Raw genomic sequence first — 15517 nt, 5'->3', positions numbered from 1 at the left:
ATTCTTGCCCACAGTAGTAGATATAATGGTCATCTGAGTTAAATTCACCCATTCCAGTCCATCTTAGTTTGCTGATTCCTAGAATGTCGACATTCACTCTTGCCATCTCCTGTTTGACCACTTCCAATTTGCCTTGATTCATGGACCTAACATTCCAGGTTCATATGCAATATTGCTCTGTACAGCATCAGACTTTGCTTCTATCACCAGTCACATCCACAGCTGGGTATCGTTTTTGCTTTGGCTCCATCCCATCATGGTTTCTGGAGTTATTTCTCCACTGATCTCCAGTAGCATACTGGGCACTTATTGACCTGGGGAGTTCATCTTTCAGTGTCCTATCTTTTTGCCTTTTCATACTATTCATGGGATTCTCAAGGCAAGAATACTGAAGTGGTTTGCCATGCCCTTCTCCAGTGGACCACATTCTGTCAGACCTCTCCACCATGACCCATCCATCTTGGGTGGCCCTACACGGCATGGCTTAGTTTCATTGAGATAGACAAGGCTGTGGTCCGTGTGATCAGATTAGCTAGTTTTCTGTAATTTTAGTTTCAGTGTCTGCCCTCTGGTGCCCTCTCACAACACCTAACGTCTTACTTGAGTTTCTCTTACCTTGGACGTGGGCTATTTCTCCACAGCTGCTCCAGCAAATTGCTGCCATTGCTCCTTACCTTGGACAAGGGGTAACTACTCATGGCGGCCCCTCCTGACCTTGAATGTGGAGTAACTCCTCTCGGCCCTCCTGTGCCCATGTAGCCGCTGCTCCTTGGGCCTGGGGTAATTCCCCTCGGCCACAGCCCCCGGCCCCCAGCCCAGCCTAGCTCCTCTCGGCTGCCGCCCCCGGCTCCTGGCCCCTGGCCTGGCCTAGCTCCTCTCTGCCTCGCTTCTGCACAGGGAATTGTATTACAATCTAGGAAATACAGCAAATGAGGCATTTTTATGAACTCAAAGAATTAAATATTTAGCATTCTAAGTGGGTTGGGGGAAGAGTGTAATACTTAGAAAATAGTATAGGGGAGGAAAAAGTATTAATATTTGTACCAGCATGCTTTATTATTGTAGAGGAAGGATCAAAACCTTCCCCCCACCCTCCTTGGTTCTCTAGGGCCCTGCAAAGACAGATCTGTTTCAGGAAGGGGGACCCCTTCCAGGACCCAAGAGGGGGCTCTTGTCTAACACTTGGAAATGAATTGTCCAAGGAGACACATGGGCTGACAAAGCAAGAGACTCTATTGGGAAGGAGAACCCAGGAGAATGGCTCTGCCACCTGGCTCGCGGTCTTGGGTTCTATGGTGTTGGAATTACTTTCCGGGTTGTCTCTGGCCAATCACTCTGACTCAGGGTCCTGCCTGGTGGTGCATCCATCACTCAGTCAAGATGGATTCCAGCAAGGAGGATTCTGGGAGGCTGGTAGGTAGGACACGTGGTGTCTCCTTTGGACCGTTTCTGAATTCTTCCGGTTGGCGGTAGCTTGTTAGTTCTGCACTCCTTCCCAGGACTTTCTATTGTTAACAATCCTTGTGCAAGTGGCTACTCTCTTTCCTGGCCAAGGTGGGTGGTTTCAGTCAGTGCTTCCCCTAACAGATCCGCAAAAGAAAAACAGAAGTTTATTAACAGGTGTGTCTCTCATATCCAAGGCAGCACTCAGTGATGAGTGACTCAAAGGGCTGGTTAGAACTTGAGCTTACTTGGCATCTTAACAAAAGATCGATAAATTTTTAGAGAAGTGATAAGACAAAAGAAAAGGACTTTGAGTGTCCAGGGCAGCAAATTGTGGCAAGATAAATATACGGGGAAATAATGGAAGATAAGGGTGATCAGTCACCTTTATTGTGTAGACTCTTCTGGTGCTGTCTCTGGTCTTGAGTTTAGGGTTGTCGTAGGTGATTAACTTCTGTCCTTCCTGGTAGAGAGGAGACAGAACACTTTACAAATATATGTCCTGCTTTTAGGCACGTGGGGGAAGACAGAAAGCTCTTCCTGTACCTGCCTGCTCTCTGCTGCCATCAACTCAAGGGAATCCTTACGCCAAAGTGCCATTTTCAAGTGGCATGTTCTAGTACTGTTCATTATTACATAAGCATTAAAAACCAGGAAGGATGCAGAATAGGAAAAAAAGGAGTAAGGACTCTGAAAACTAGAGTCAGAATTTAGTTACTACGCACATTATTGATACTTGACAAGTGATTAAACAGCTAGCAAGTATGTTTCCATGAATCTGTGTTGTAGATTGGTTTAACTTCCTCTTTATTAGAAGACAGTGTTACCAGTAGACTCTTTAGAACTAAACAATAAAGGACAATTACAGGCTCCAAGAGCAGGAGGAACCTGTGGGAATGGATTAAAATAACTCTACTTTTATATAGGACTTTGGCAGTTGAAAAACAGGGCCCTGGGTAGAAAACCAAAATTAACTTCTGAAGAGAGAGAAAGAAAAAAAAAATTGCCAGTATCTAGAAAGGAGCGATTTGCATTTTAAGGCGTATCCAATGATCTGAGAGATAGCAACACATCAGGTGAATAATAACTTCATCTGCTGCAAGCTTTTCTTAACATCTCTATTTAGTGCTTGAATGCATCTTTCTATTTTATTCTCCTATCTCCTTCTCTCCCAAAGTACTGAGCACTGCGCAGTATCTAAACTTATCATTTCTAAGGCTAACTACATCTAATTCTTATCATGGGTTGTAGGTGTGTAGGCTAACTCTAAAGAAAGCTCTATTTCCACATCTCCTTTTTTTTTTTTTCCATATCACAGTGAAAATGTAAATTGCATATCTCTTTACTTCTCAGACTGTGTGCTGGGTCCCCTGCTGCTACAGAAATAATACACTCTTATCATCAGAAGGTCAGAATCTTCTTACCTGTACGCCAACAGAAAGCACAGTTTTTGGCTCCCAAATTGGATTCTTTTCTTAAAAAGTGGTATATCTTCTTTGCCTCAGGGCAGTCTTCTGATATTCATATATTTCAAAGTCAGCTTCATTATCAAGAAAAGGAAAATGATGATTGTTTCTGCTTCTTTGAAAGTTTACAAATGCACAAGAATATAGTTGGTGTCAAGTTATCTGAATTTTTCCCCATTACAGAACTGATATACTCAATAAAAGTGGCAGAAGAATGCTTCTCAGAGACACTTACTCTCCAGAAAGGCATTGTCAGAATGCCATAGAGCCCGTTAGAGGGTTTCTCTGTGTACCAGGCCCATTGCCAGTGACCATTAATTTCATGTGTCAACTTGGTGAGGTCATGGTACCCAGATAATTTTGGTTATACAGTCAGTCTAGATGCTGCCATGAAGATAGTTTTCAGATGAGATTAACATTTAAACTGGTAGAATTTGAGTAAAGCAGATTATCCTCTTTGAGGTGAGTGGGCCTCCTTTACTCTGTTAAAAAGCCTTAAGAGGAAAAGGCTGAGGTCCCCCGAAGAAGAGGGGGTTCTGCCAGGAAATGGCCTTCAGGCCCAAGGTCAACAGCCACTCTTCCCTGTGTCTGCAGCTTATACTGCAAATTTCAGACTGTCCAGCACTCAGTCACTATACTAATTATTATATTTTTTTATTGGAGTATAGTTGCTTTACAATGTTGTTAGTTTCTGCTGTACAGCAAAAATCAATTATACATATACACACATCCCCTCTCTTTAGATTTCCTTCCCACTTAGGTCACCACGGAGCCCTGCGTTCCCCGTGCTATCCAGCGGGTTCTCATCAGTACCCATGTTATACACAGTCATGTGCGTGTCTCAGTCCCAACCTCCCAATTCATCCCACGCCCCCTCCCCCTCGTTGGTATCCATGCATTTGTTCTCTATGTCTGTGTCTCTGTTTCTGCCTTGCAAACCAATTATTTTCAATCAACCAGTCTCTCCCAAAACACACACACCCTATCGATTCTATTTTCCTGTGCAATTGTAATATACAGCCCTTTTATATGACTGCTCCAGTGCTTTTTAAGAAACTTAACTATATGGACGAAGATGGCCTTAATGTTACCTTCAGCTTATCCAGACTTTACACAGGATTTTCCAGACTCTAGACACCAGACCTCCCTTTTCTAGAATGTGTATGTTAGAAAACTTGTAATTGTATATATATTTTCCTGCCTCTTTGATATACAAATCCCTTTAAAAGCCTCTAAGCAATTTTACCACCTAGCTCTTAGAATGTGTAGGGAGACAGCATCCCTCACTGCCAAATTTCTGAGAGGTGAGGGGGTCTAATTTTGATATGTGCTTTGTTCCTAGTTAGAAATCAACCTCCTGTCCCAAAGATGAAAGCTAACTTTTCCTCTGGGTAAAGCCATCCGGCAAACACACACCGCCTGTGCCCGCCCCCCCCCCCCATCATTCCACCCTCATCCCCACCTCCGGCCCGCCCTTTCTCCTCTCAGCGAGCTGAGCTCAGACCCTGGTCACCACCTGCAGCGGTTTGGAATGCCTGGGAACTCCCGAGGAGGCCGTGTAAACATGCATCCTCTGTCGATCTGAATATCTGAATGGAGGTTCAGAGCTCCCTAATTTTCAAGAGCATAGAAAGAAATTTACATGGCTGTGAGTGTGTAAATTGTCACAATCACTTGAGAAACAAATATCTGTCCATATCCACTAAACCTGAACATAGGAATCCCCCTGATACAGCAAATCCACCTCTAGGTAAATACTTGATATAAGGGGCCACTGTCAGGAAAAACTGTGAAACACTTTGAAATGCTCACCCACCCACACAGATGATTACTGGGTTTCTGTCTAGCTTATCTTTCCATGTCTTCTAATTAAGTATTTTTGAGCTATTTATAACTCTGGAAGTAGAAGGAAATGTATAGTACTATAAATTATTTTTTTCTAGAGAAATGCTAATGAATTTAATCTTGTGGAATGCAATTGATTACTGTCCTGTAAATGTTGACTAGCATTCACTTATAAATTCATTTCAGCATTCCTGATTGCCTGTAGATGGGTATTTGAATTCTCCTTTGAACCAATGGAACATTTTGCTGGCTTGAGTTATGGAAAGAATACAGGTCACAGATTTTTATATATCTGTATAAAAATTGTGATTGTTGCCTTAAAAAAAGTTATTACTTACCGCCAACCAAAACCAGTGCTAGATAATTCCTGGAAGCATTATTTGTCAGATGCCTGGGTCAGGAAGATGCCCTGGAGAAGGGAATGGCTACCTACTCCAGTATTCTTGCCTGGAGAATTCCATGCACAGAGGAGCCTGGCGGCTACCACGAGGGTCGACAAAGAGTCAGGCTCAACTGAGAGACTAACACTTCACTTTTCACTTTGGGTAAGAAGGGGTTAGCAGTGGGTCTGTAACCATTTCCTCCTGCTTTTGGGGACAACTCGGGCAGTTCAGTCCTCCTTTAAACATCCTGATGGAATTTACTGGCTGGAAGATAAATGAGGGTCTTCTGGGACTGCCGTACGCTGATTTCTTACCTAGGACATCCTTTTAGTATGCTGCAGCTGGCGTGTCTGGGTTGTATATTGTAAATAAACCTCCGGTGAGGCTGTGCAGGAGATGAGAGTTACCACCGTGTCCCTCTGAACCCAGAATGCATCTCGGGATAGAGAACACGGTGACCTGTGGGGCTGCATTTAGAAAGAGAGAAAGCAATAATTACTGTTGTACCATGTCAGAGAATTTTGTAAGAATTCTGTTGGACTCTTACCTGAAACTCTTGGAGGTGTAACTTTGCGGTCACAGGATATTTGATTAACAATCCACAACCAATAAATGTGCAAGCAGTTTACGGCCCAATAAAGTTAGAGGTAAGCCACAAAATATTGATAATATGATTTACGAGCCTTTAGACAGGCAGCCTTATACATAATTTAGCAATCTTATTTAGACATATTTAGACATTTCTTTTGTGACTAACAGAAAAGTCTCCTTCTTTCTCGATTGCTGTTTTTTTTTTAATACAGAATGTATGGCTATTTAATTCAAGACTTCTTTTGCCATATTTCATGAAACTGAAGGAAACAATATTACACTATTATCTACCACTAAAAAAAAAAATATTAAGATGTATTTTGATTTCACAGATAAACTACATTTCTGATAAGTAAAATATGGTCTATCTCTCAACTTTGTCAAAGTTTTATCCCTAGCATTACTATATATGTTACAGTTTATTCCTATAATGGGATCTTTAGATCTTTATGATATCTTTATATAGCATATATCTTATACAATATGTATGATATATTTCTTTATATGATAATTTCTTCTAATTGAACCATAGTTCATTTATATTAGTTTCAGGTGTACAGCACAGTGATTCAAAATTTTTATGGATTATACTCCACTTAAAGTTATTATAAGATAGCTATATTCCCTGTGCTGTACAATATATCCTTATAGTTTATTTTATACATAGTAGATTGTACCTCTTAAACCCCTAATCCTATCTTGGCCCTTCATTTCCCTCTCCCCACTGGAAACCACTTGTTTGTTCTTTATATCTGTTAAGTCTATCAATATTTTGCTATATTTATTTATTTTTCAGATTCTACATATATGTGATAACATAAGTATTGGTCTTTCTTTGACTTACTTCACTAAGCCTAATACCCTCCAGGTCCATCTGTGTTAGTGCAAATGGTAGAATTTTATTCTTTTTCTAGGCTGAGTAATATTACACATACCCCCTCCCCAACATCTTCTTTATTCATTCATCTAGTAATGGACACTTAGCTTCCATCCACATCTTGGTAATTGTATCCACATCTTGGTAATTGTAATTAACACTTCTATAAACACTGGAGTACATGTATCTTTTCATACTAAACTAAGTATATACTAAACTCAACATACCATCAATCAAATGAATGTAATGTAGTCTACGGAAAAATTCATCCAACAACAGTAGACATCACATTCCTCTCAAGCTCACAGCAACGTTCACCAAGACAGACCACGTTCTGGGCTGTAACACTGCTTAACAACCTTGAAAGAATAGAAATCATACAATGTCTGCTCTGACCAGGATGGAATTAAACTAGGAATCAGTAATAGCTGAAACATCTGGAAACATTAGGAGATGAAAAAAAGATACTTCTCAATGACACATGCATCAAAGAAGAAGTCACAGGGGAAAGTAAAATTGAACTGAAACAAAAGGAAAATACAACTTATCACAATGTGTGGGATGTAGCAAAAGCAGTGCTAAGAGGGACTCTGTGTCTTTCTATTCATGTGGCATCGGCCAGACCTGAAGTAGTTGCTCTTCTACCGAATCCTCTTTCAGTTTCTTTGATTTGGGAGCTGGATGCCATTTAGGTATCAGCTTCTCCTGCAAGACAATGCATCATCAAGGTTGAAGACAGTGCAAACATACACAGGCTCCAATCTAGTCTCGCAGGTTCCAGCTCAGGTTTGTGGGTTCCATCTTGTTCATCATCACCTGGTCTTACATTAATCTCCCCTCTTTTACTCCCTGTTGACTTAACATCTAGCATCAGATACAAAGACAACAGCCTTGTAAAGACACTGCTGAACCAGCTCCCGCAATTGTGTAAGGTCAGATTCCTATGACTGATGGATGGATAATCTAGAGATTGACTTCATTCTTAATGATGAGAAATTGGCTGTTTCCTTCTAGCTTCAAGAACAATACAAGATGTTCATTCTTATCAGTTTCTTTTCAGTGTTATTCTAGAACTTCTAGCCAAAGAAATAATGGCTAGACAAAGAACAAAAGGCAAACTGTTAGAAATAAGGAAATAAAATTGGCTTTACAAATGATCATCCATGAAATTCCTAAAGAATCTGCATAAAAAGCTACTGACAAAAAAGGTGAGTTTAGCAAGTATACAGGATGTAAACCAAACAGAAAAGAGTCCTTTAAATATACATGACTCTCTTGAACTGTAGAGAAAAGAGATCTAATACATCCTGACAGCAAATTAGTGGTTGCCTGAAGCTGGACATTGGCATGGGTTTGACTGGAATGGGTCTCAAGGGAACTTTTTGAGGTGATGACATATTCTATATCTTGAGATTTGGTGCCTATATTAGTGTATACATTTTTTAACTCATGAAAATCTATACTTAAAATGGATATATTTACTTACAGTCCACGGGGTCGCAAAGAGTCAGACATGACTTAAAAACTGACAAGACTGAAAAACAACAACAAAATTTACTTACATAAACTATATCCCAATGCATTTCAGAAAATTTTACAAATCATCAGCATATACCTAAACCCAATTTAAAGACTTAGGATAATCCCCAACCACTTTATAACCACATTCAAGAATATCCACTCACAATTACACAGATGAGAATCCTTTTAAATTTAGTGATTTAAGTGAAATGCACTTAAGTCATTTGTCTTTGAACAAAGAGCTACATTTAAAAAAGGTGAATTTTAACTCTTTGATCTTCACAGATCTTAAGATCTCATCTAGGAATGATATAGAACCTATAGACCTGAGGACTAGGACTTTCTGTGATGATATGAATGTTCTCTACCCTGTCCAATGTAATAGTCACAAACTACGCGTGGCTACTGCACATTGAAAGGTGGCTACTGAACTAAAAACTGAATGCTTAGTATTTAATTTTAATGACTGTAAATAGATATATGTTGCTAGGGGCTGCTATATTTGACAGCCTAAAATAAAGCCCTTTTCACCTGAATCGGCTATTCTGTGAGTCTACAGCTATTGTCAGTAGTAAAAAAAAAAAAAAAAAAAAATCGTCTCTTCTATAAGTAACCCCAAAGTTTTATTATAGGAAGCTTGAGTTAAAAGTCTGTGATATGTTGTAAATTACAGAAGACACAATGCAACTGCAGAGAGAGACTGAAAAGATAATTACTCCTGAGTTGGCCAAGAAGTTCGTTTGGGAAAAACCCAAAAGAACTTTTTGGCCAACCCAATATAAATAAGCTTTTTAATTGGTACACAACCTGCTGGTTGGATCAATTTCACCAAGGGTAACCTGTGAAAGAAGAAAAACTAATTGGATGCATTTGAAATGGTGATCACTGCAAGTAAACAACAAGAATGGTATAAAATTATTGTCCATAAAACAGAATATACAGTGACTTGAATTTGGAGGACATCATGCATTTGAGTGAGCTTAATGGCAGATTTCATTCCTAGACGTTGGCTCATCAAGATATTACTGCCACCCTCCCGCCATGGATACATGCATATGTGTGGCTGAGTCCCTTTACAGTTCACCTGAAACTATCACAACACTGTCAATTAGCTATACCCCGAAACAAAATGTTTTTGGTGTTTAAAAAAAAAAAAAGATATTCCTCCTCCAATAAATTTTCTCATTTTACAAATGTTTTAAGATATGCATAGTCTTCTTAAAAGTAACTGCTCTCTCCATCTGATTTATTTAGTGTGATAACCTCTAGGTCCAACTCATGTTGCTGGAAATGACATTGTTTCATTTTTTATGGCTAACATTCCACTGTATATATGTACCACATCTTTATCCATGGATGGACACTTAGATTGCTTCCATGTCTTGGCTGTTGTAAACAGTGCTGCTGTGTCATAGGGGCACATGTATCTTTTCAAATTAGACTTCTTGTGTTTTCCAGATATATACCCAGGAGTGGGATTGCTAGAGCATATGGCAGTTCTATTTTTAGTTTTTTAAGGAACGTCCACAGTTCTCCATAGTGGCTGCGCCAATTTACATTCCCACTAACAATGTAGGAGGGCTCCCTTCTCTCCACACTCTCTCCAGCATTTATTGTTTGTAGACCTTTTGATGGTACCCAATCCTATCCGTGTGAAATGATACCTCATTGTGGTTTTTTATTTGCATTTCTCTAATAATCAACAGTGTTGAGCATCTTTTCACGTGCCTGTTGCCCATCTGTATATCTTCTTTGGAGAAATGTCTGTTTAGGCCTTCTGCCCATTTTTTGATTGGGTTGATTTTATGTTACTGTGTATTTTGGAAATTAACCCCTTTTTGGTTGGACCATTTGCAAATATTTTCTCTCATTCTGAGGGTTGTATTTTCATCCTGTTTATGGTTTCCTTGGCTGTGCAGAGCTTTTGATTAGGTCCCATTTGTTTATTTTTGCTTTTATTTCTTTTATGTGAAATTAAAAAATAATACAAATGAATCTATTTACAAAATGGAAAACAAACTCACAGACATAGAAAACAAACTTGTGGTTGCCAAAGGGGAAAGGGAAGTGGGAGAAGGGACAAATTAAGAGTTTGGGATTAACATATATATACTATTATATATAAAGTAGATAAGGATTTACTGTATAACAGTGAACAATACTGAATATCTTATAATAACCTGTAATGGAAAATAATCTGAAAAATATATATAACTGAATCACTTTGCTATATACCTGAAAGTAACACAATATTATAAATCAACTATACTTCAAGTTTTTAAAGTAATTGCTAATTTTCAAACAGCTAGTCCCCTCAGAAACAATATTGGAAAATTGCTTGAAATGTGAATTCAAGACATCAAAATATAAATAATTAACTGACCTACCTTTCATACACCTATACAGCTTCGCTCTCTAGAGAAAACAGTGATGATGAAGGAGTCTCTGGAATAACTTGCAGAGTTTTACTATCATTTATGATCTGATTCATCCTGAGACACATCTGTCATATACACAGAGGGCAAGGGGCAATTAGATTTTCATCACTAACCTAAGTATGGGCCCAAAGGAGTTGTTACTATAGAGGGAAACAAAGGTTCCCTCAGGAAACTGTACTTAGCTATGTATGTTAATATAGTCCACAATTTCAATGTGGATTACAACATGCATGGTAGAACTCATTAAAATATGATTGCCATAATTTAAGGGGCTGACTGTAAGTTTCTATCAGCCTTACATAAGGTGTTATTTCATATATTTACTCAAAATTCACTCCAATAAAATAATTTTGTATTTTGCCATTGAAAATTATTATCTTATTCTTTGTGTGCATATGAACTTATGGAGTATTTGTGACTTTATAGATGAAAGGATTCTATGCATAGTTAATTGGCTGAAGTTTCCTATTGATTTAAATGTACAAACAAAGGAAAAAGAAACTGAACAAAGATCCCTGGGCCTCAGGGGCTTCTCCTAATTTCTGACGGATGGACTATAGTCTTGGCCAAGTCACTTGACCCTTCTGAGTCTCATTTTAATATGTAAAAAAGGGGGAAAAGACATTAAATTATTTATGTCATCTCATTAAAAAAACCCAGGTGATTTCTAGAGATACATATTCATATATAACACACACACATACACGCTCTTAAGAGGATATAGATCTCTTGCATATAAGATAAAAATATAATTAGCCCCCAACTAAAATAAATAAATTTATAAAAAAAAAAAAAGATAAAAATATAAACGGTTAAAGGGAAGGCTGAGGAAGATTGGAGCAGTTAATTCTTAAAAAGGTTTTTAGTTCCAGTATTTTAGGATTCTATATTTGAAAACGAGTATACAGTTTATTTTACTTGAGTTTTACATGCTCTCTGTTTTCATACTTTCCAGTATAAGGTCAACAACTAGACAAATAATGCTCTAAAAACATATTTTTAGAAGAAATTATATTCTGAAAGTATTTAAATCAGAATATCTTTTACAAAATATACAAAAACTGTTTTCAGCACTTGATGAAAATTAAACTGCAATATTAAGGAATTTACTTTGTATGTTTGAAAATTAAGTTCATCCTGCACTAGTTACAAATTTGTATACACATTTCAGTTCTGTATTTGATTAATATGCATTTTTACTGAGTCTCCATTGCTTCATAATTATTCTCAGTTGTGGTAAAAAAAAAAAATTACTCTTTTAAATCAGATTTTAAAAGTAAGCTCAATATTGCACTTACTTTCCAGTCTTTTTTGTTATATTGACTACTCATTTTAGGTATGTTTTTCTAAGTATGTTTAAGTTATAGGAACATAGTTTTATTCGCTACTTATTGGTTTCATGCTTATTTTCATCTGGAGGAAATTAATTCATTGACATTCTCGGTGTATTTTTGAGCCCTTCTTCATAGCATTACATGAGAATGGGGGTGATAAAAATAGGACTCATCCCTTATGCATTTCTGGTTGTTATGATGGTGGCTGCCTGAAGTGTGTGCTGAGAATAGTAAGATCTTTCCACATATCTGAAAAGAGGGACATTATCAATTTTGCAATGTCTGCTCCACATGCTGGGCAGGTGAAGTTTTAGCTTTTATATTACTCTGTATTTTCTCCCTCTGTGTTAGTGGTCCAGTGATACACAGCATTATCTGCTCCACGGTATTCTGTGTATTATTATTTTGTTTAGATTATATTTTCCATGATTAAACAATGAGGATCCATCATGTACTTTTAGGAATTCCTAAATTTTTTCATTAAAAAATACAGGAAGTAGAAATACCTAAACTGTTCCAAGTTAACCTCTTTCAATAATGATAATAAAATTTATAGCATATGTGTGTGTATTTAATTTGGCACTAGATGGTAAGGTTTTAGTTTCTTGGGCTGACACAGAAAAAGCATACAATTCAATGTTATCAGCCAACTGCAATCTCCTATATGCTAGGCACTGTACCAAGTGATTAACATATAAAACCTATAACATTTAACTTGCATAAAAGCATTTTAGAGATTCTGAAAAAAAAGAGATACACAGAGATTAATTAGCTTGCTCAAACCATAGTTGCAGCAAGGAACATGTGAATACACAAACACATGGCTAAAATATCCAGCTACTTGTACTCTTAGTAATTATACTATGACTTTCCCTTACCATTTCTATGTAGCACAACTAAAAGTAATTATAAAATAAATTTAGCCGTGGGAATTTTGAACCAGTAGATTCCTACAACTGGGAGAAATCAATCTTGTTTGAGAAAGTAGGGTAGGTTGGAAAGTAGCTGTTAGAAAAAGAAACCAAAGTTTTTAGAAGACGTCTGAAGTTTTACTGTGATGAAAAGGTGCTCCAATTATAAAATATCAAATATATTTGCTTTTGATAATACAAATATCAGATTAAAAGCAGTCGAGTCTACTGAAATGCAGAGAACCTACACATTTTGTTTATTAAGTAAAGAGTAAATTAGGCCTTGGTTTAGGTACTTTTAGATAAGTTCTACAGGTATTTTATGTTCAGTTCCTAAAACAGGATATTCTATATGATCCTCTCAGAAATGTTGATATAGAGGGTATAGTTAGTGAGTTTCAATATTTTGCTTAAGGATCAGACCTTCTATTGGGTAAAGGACAAAACAAAATATGACTTTCAACTGTAAAATATGAGCTCACTGAAGAAGGGCAAACTTTGTCTCCAGCCTACCCTCCATCGCAGGGTTGCCCCACAGAACCCCAGGGCTCATTAAGGAAAAGTGAACATCTCTCAGTGGTGTCTGACTCTTTGTGACCTCATGGACTATACAGTCCATGGAATTCTCCAGGCCAGAATACTGGAGTGGGTAGTCTTTCCCTTCTCTAGGGGATCTTCCCAACCCAGGGATCGAACCCAGGTCTCCCACATTGCAAGCAGATTCTTTACCAGCTGAGTCTCAAGGGAAGCCCAAGAATACTGGAGTGGGTAGCCTATTCCTTCTCCAGCAGATCTTCCCGACTCAGGAATTGAACTGCGGTCTCCTGCATTGCAGGCAACTCTTTCCAACCGAGCTATCATCAGGGCTCATAACATGCTTTGAACACCACCCACCCCAGCCCTCTTGATTGATGAGAAAGTAGTCACTGCAGAGGTTACTGTGTATCAGAGTTTGTAAAACTAGGTTGTGGCTGTTGGGCCAGGGCTGGAATTCATGCAGTGTCCCTACTGGAGATGGCCCTGGGGTACATGGATGGAAAATGGAGAAATTCCACAAACTGCTAAAGAAAAAAACAGCAACCGACTCTTCCTGAAAACCTGTTCCATCATAGGAATAACAGGCGAGCTTCACCCACAGTACTGGGAAAAGCTATGGAGAAGGTGGACACTAAGGAGGCCAGAAGTTGTAGATGACTGTATCCTTGAAATAGAACAAGGAAACAATGGTTTCCTTATTGCAGGATGTGGCAGAAGAATGTTTCCAAAAGCAAAGAGTTGGGTAGGTAAATTGACCATTAACAGAAACAGAGAGAGAAAGAAGAATTAAAACACATTATGACTAAGTCTCAAAAAAATGTCTGGTTGTTATATAGAAAGCCTTAGAACTCTACTAAGATAACTAAAGTACACAGATAAGAGATTCTGATATAGTGGAAAGACATCTCTCCTTCCTGGAAAGGTATATTAAATATCAAAGATGTAAATGTTTCCGAACTCAATTCTGTCTTCTCAAACCAGACCACACTGCAGAGCAATGCATATTTTCATCCTGATTATTTAATGGGTACATGGGCACGCATAAAACAACACCCAGAAAGATGCATACCAAATATTAATGGGAACTATAGTTAAGAATTAAAACTGGAATCAGGGATATTATGGAAGGTTTGTGAACTTTTAACATACTCCATGTGCTGATTTTTTTAAACGATAATTATATACTGTTTTTACCTTACAATTTTATATGAAAGTAAAACCAGAAGCAGGATAAGCTTAAATACAATCAATATTACCTTTTTACTCTCTTTGTTTTTATTTTTCTTCCTGTTTGGATTGACTTCATTGATGACCTACAAGCTGATTTTGTTTTTCTGATAAGAATGATGTACAGTAAAAAATAATAATAATAATAAAGGACATGAGGCCTATAAATTAATGCTGATAGAATGTGAACAGAGTCTGTGCAGAGCAAAGATGAAACCATCCCTCAGTTTCCCCCATTTATTGTGCAATCAGATGATAGGATGCTTTCATTACACTCTGTGTATTTCTCTCAAAAAGTAATGGGAAGGCATTTTGGTAATATTAACCTATTTGAGAATTTTTAAGCAAGCGATCTTGGAAAGCCTTGCTAAGTTGAATTTCCTCTGTGTGTGTTCAACTGTGTGGGAACGGGAGGTATTTTTTTCCTTTCTTATCTTTGTGTATTAAAAAACATTTTCAGGGACTTACCTAGTGGTCTAGTGGTTGAGACTGCTTCCACTGTAGGGGTCACAGGTTTGATCCTTGGACAAGAAACTGCCCCTCACTGCAGCTAAAAAAAAACAAAAAAATTCAATCCTTAGTATTGTGGTGTTGTGTTTCTTTCTTCCTTCCCGGTTTGTTCCTTAGCATTCAGTGGTAAGCAGAATGAACTGTCCTGCCCCACCCTGCCCCAAGTGAAGAGAAAGTCGCTCAGTCCTGTCTGACTCTTTGCGACTCCATGGACTATACAGTCCATGGAATTCTCCAGGCCAGAATACTGGAGTGGGTAGCCTTTCACTTCTCCAGGGGGTCTTCCCAACCCAGGGATCGAACCCAGGTCTCCCGCATTGCAGGCGGATTCTTTACCAGCGGAGCCACCAGGGAAGCCCAAGCATACTGGAGTGGTTAGCCGATTCCTTCTCCAGCGGATCTTCCGGACCCAGCAATTGAACCTGGGTCTCCTG

The 15517-nt window shown here is 38.3% G+C and overlaps 1 long non-coding RNA gene across 1 annotated transcript; it reads right to left on the bottom strand.

Moving 5' to 3' along the window:
* Window positions 1-1031: 1031 nt before the first annotated feature.
* Window positions 1032-15300, bottom strand: LOC145512254 (uncharacterized). Its single transcript, XR_014058433.1, has 8 exons — window positions 15042-15300; window positions 8092-8139; window positions 7230-7310; window positions 6833-6964; window positions 5452-5604; window positions 2868-2983; window positions 1829-1906; window positions 1032-1580 (listed from the first exon to the last, which is right to left on the bottom strand). It is a non-coding gene; the product is annotated as an uncharacterized LOC145512254 (long non-coding RNA).
* Window positions 15301-15517: the final 217 nt, after the last annotated feature.

This window comes from Giraffa tippelskirchi, chromosome 7 (genome assembly GCF_054371585.1).
Source record: "Giraffa tippelskirchi isolate mGirTip1 chromosome 7, T2T-mGirTip1v1.2.pri, whole genome shotgun sequence".
Taxonomy (NCBI): domain Eukaryota; kingdom Metazoa; phylum Chordata; class Mammalia; order Artiodactyla; family Giraffidae; genus Giraffa; species Giraffa tippelskirchi.
The sequence above is the reverse complement of the archived record's forward strand: the minus strand, read 5'-3'. Positions and strand labels throughout refer to the sequence as shown.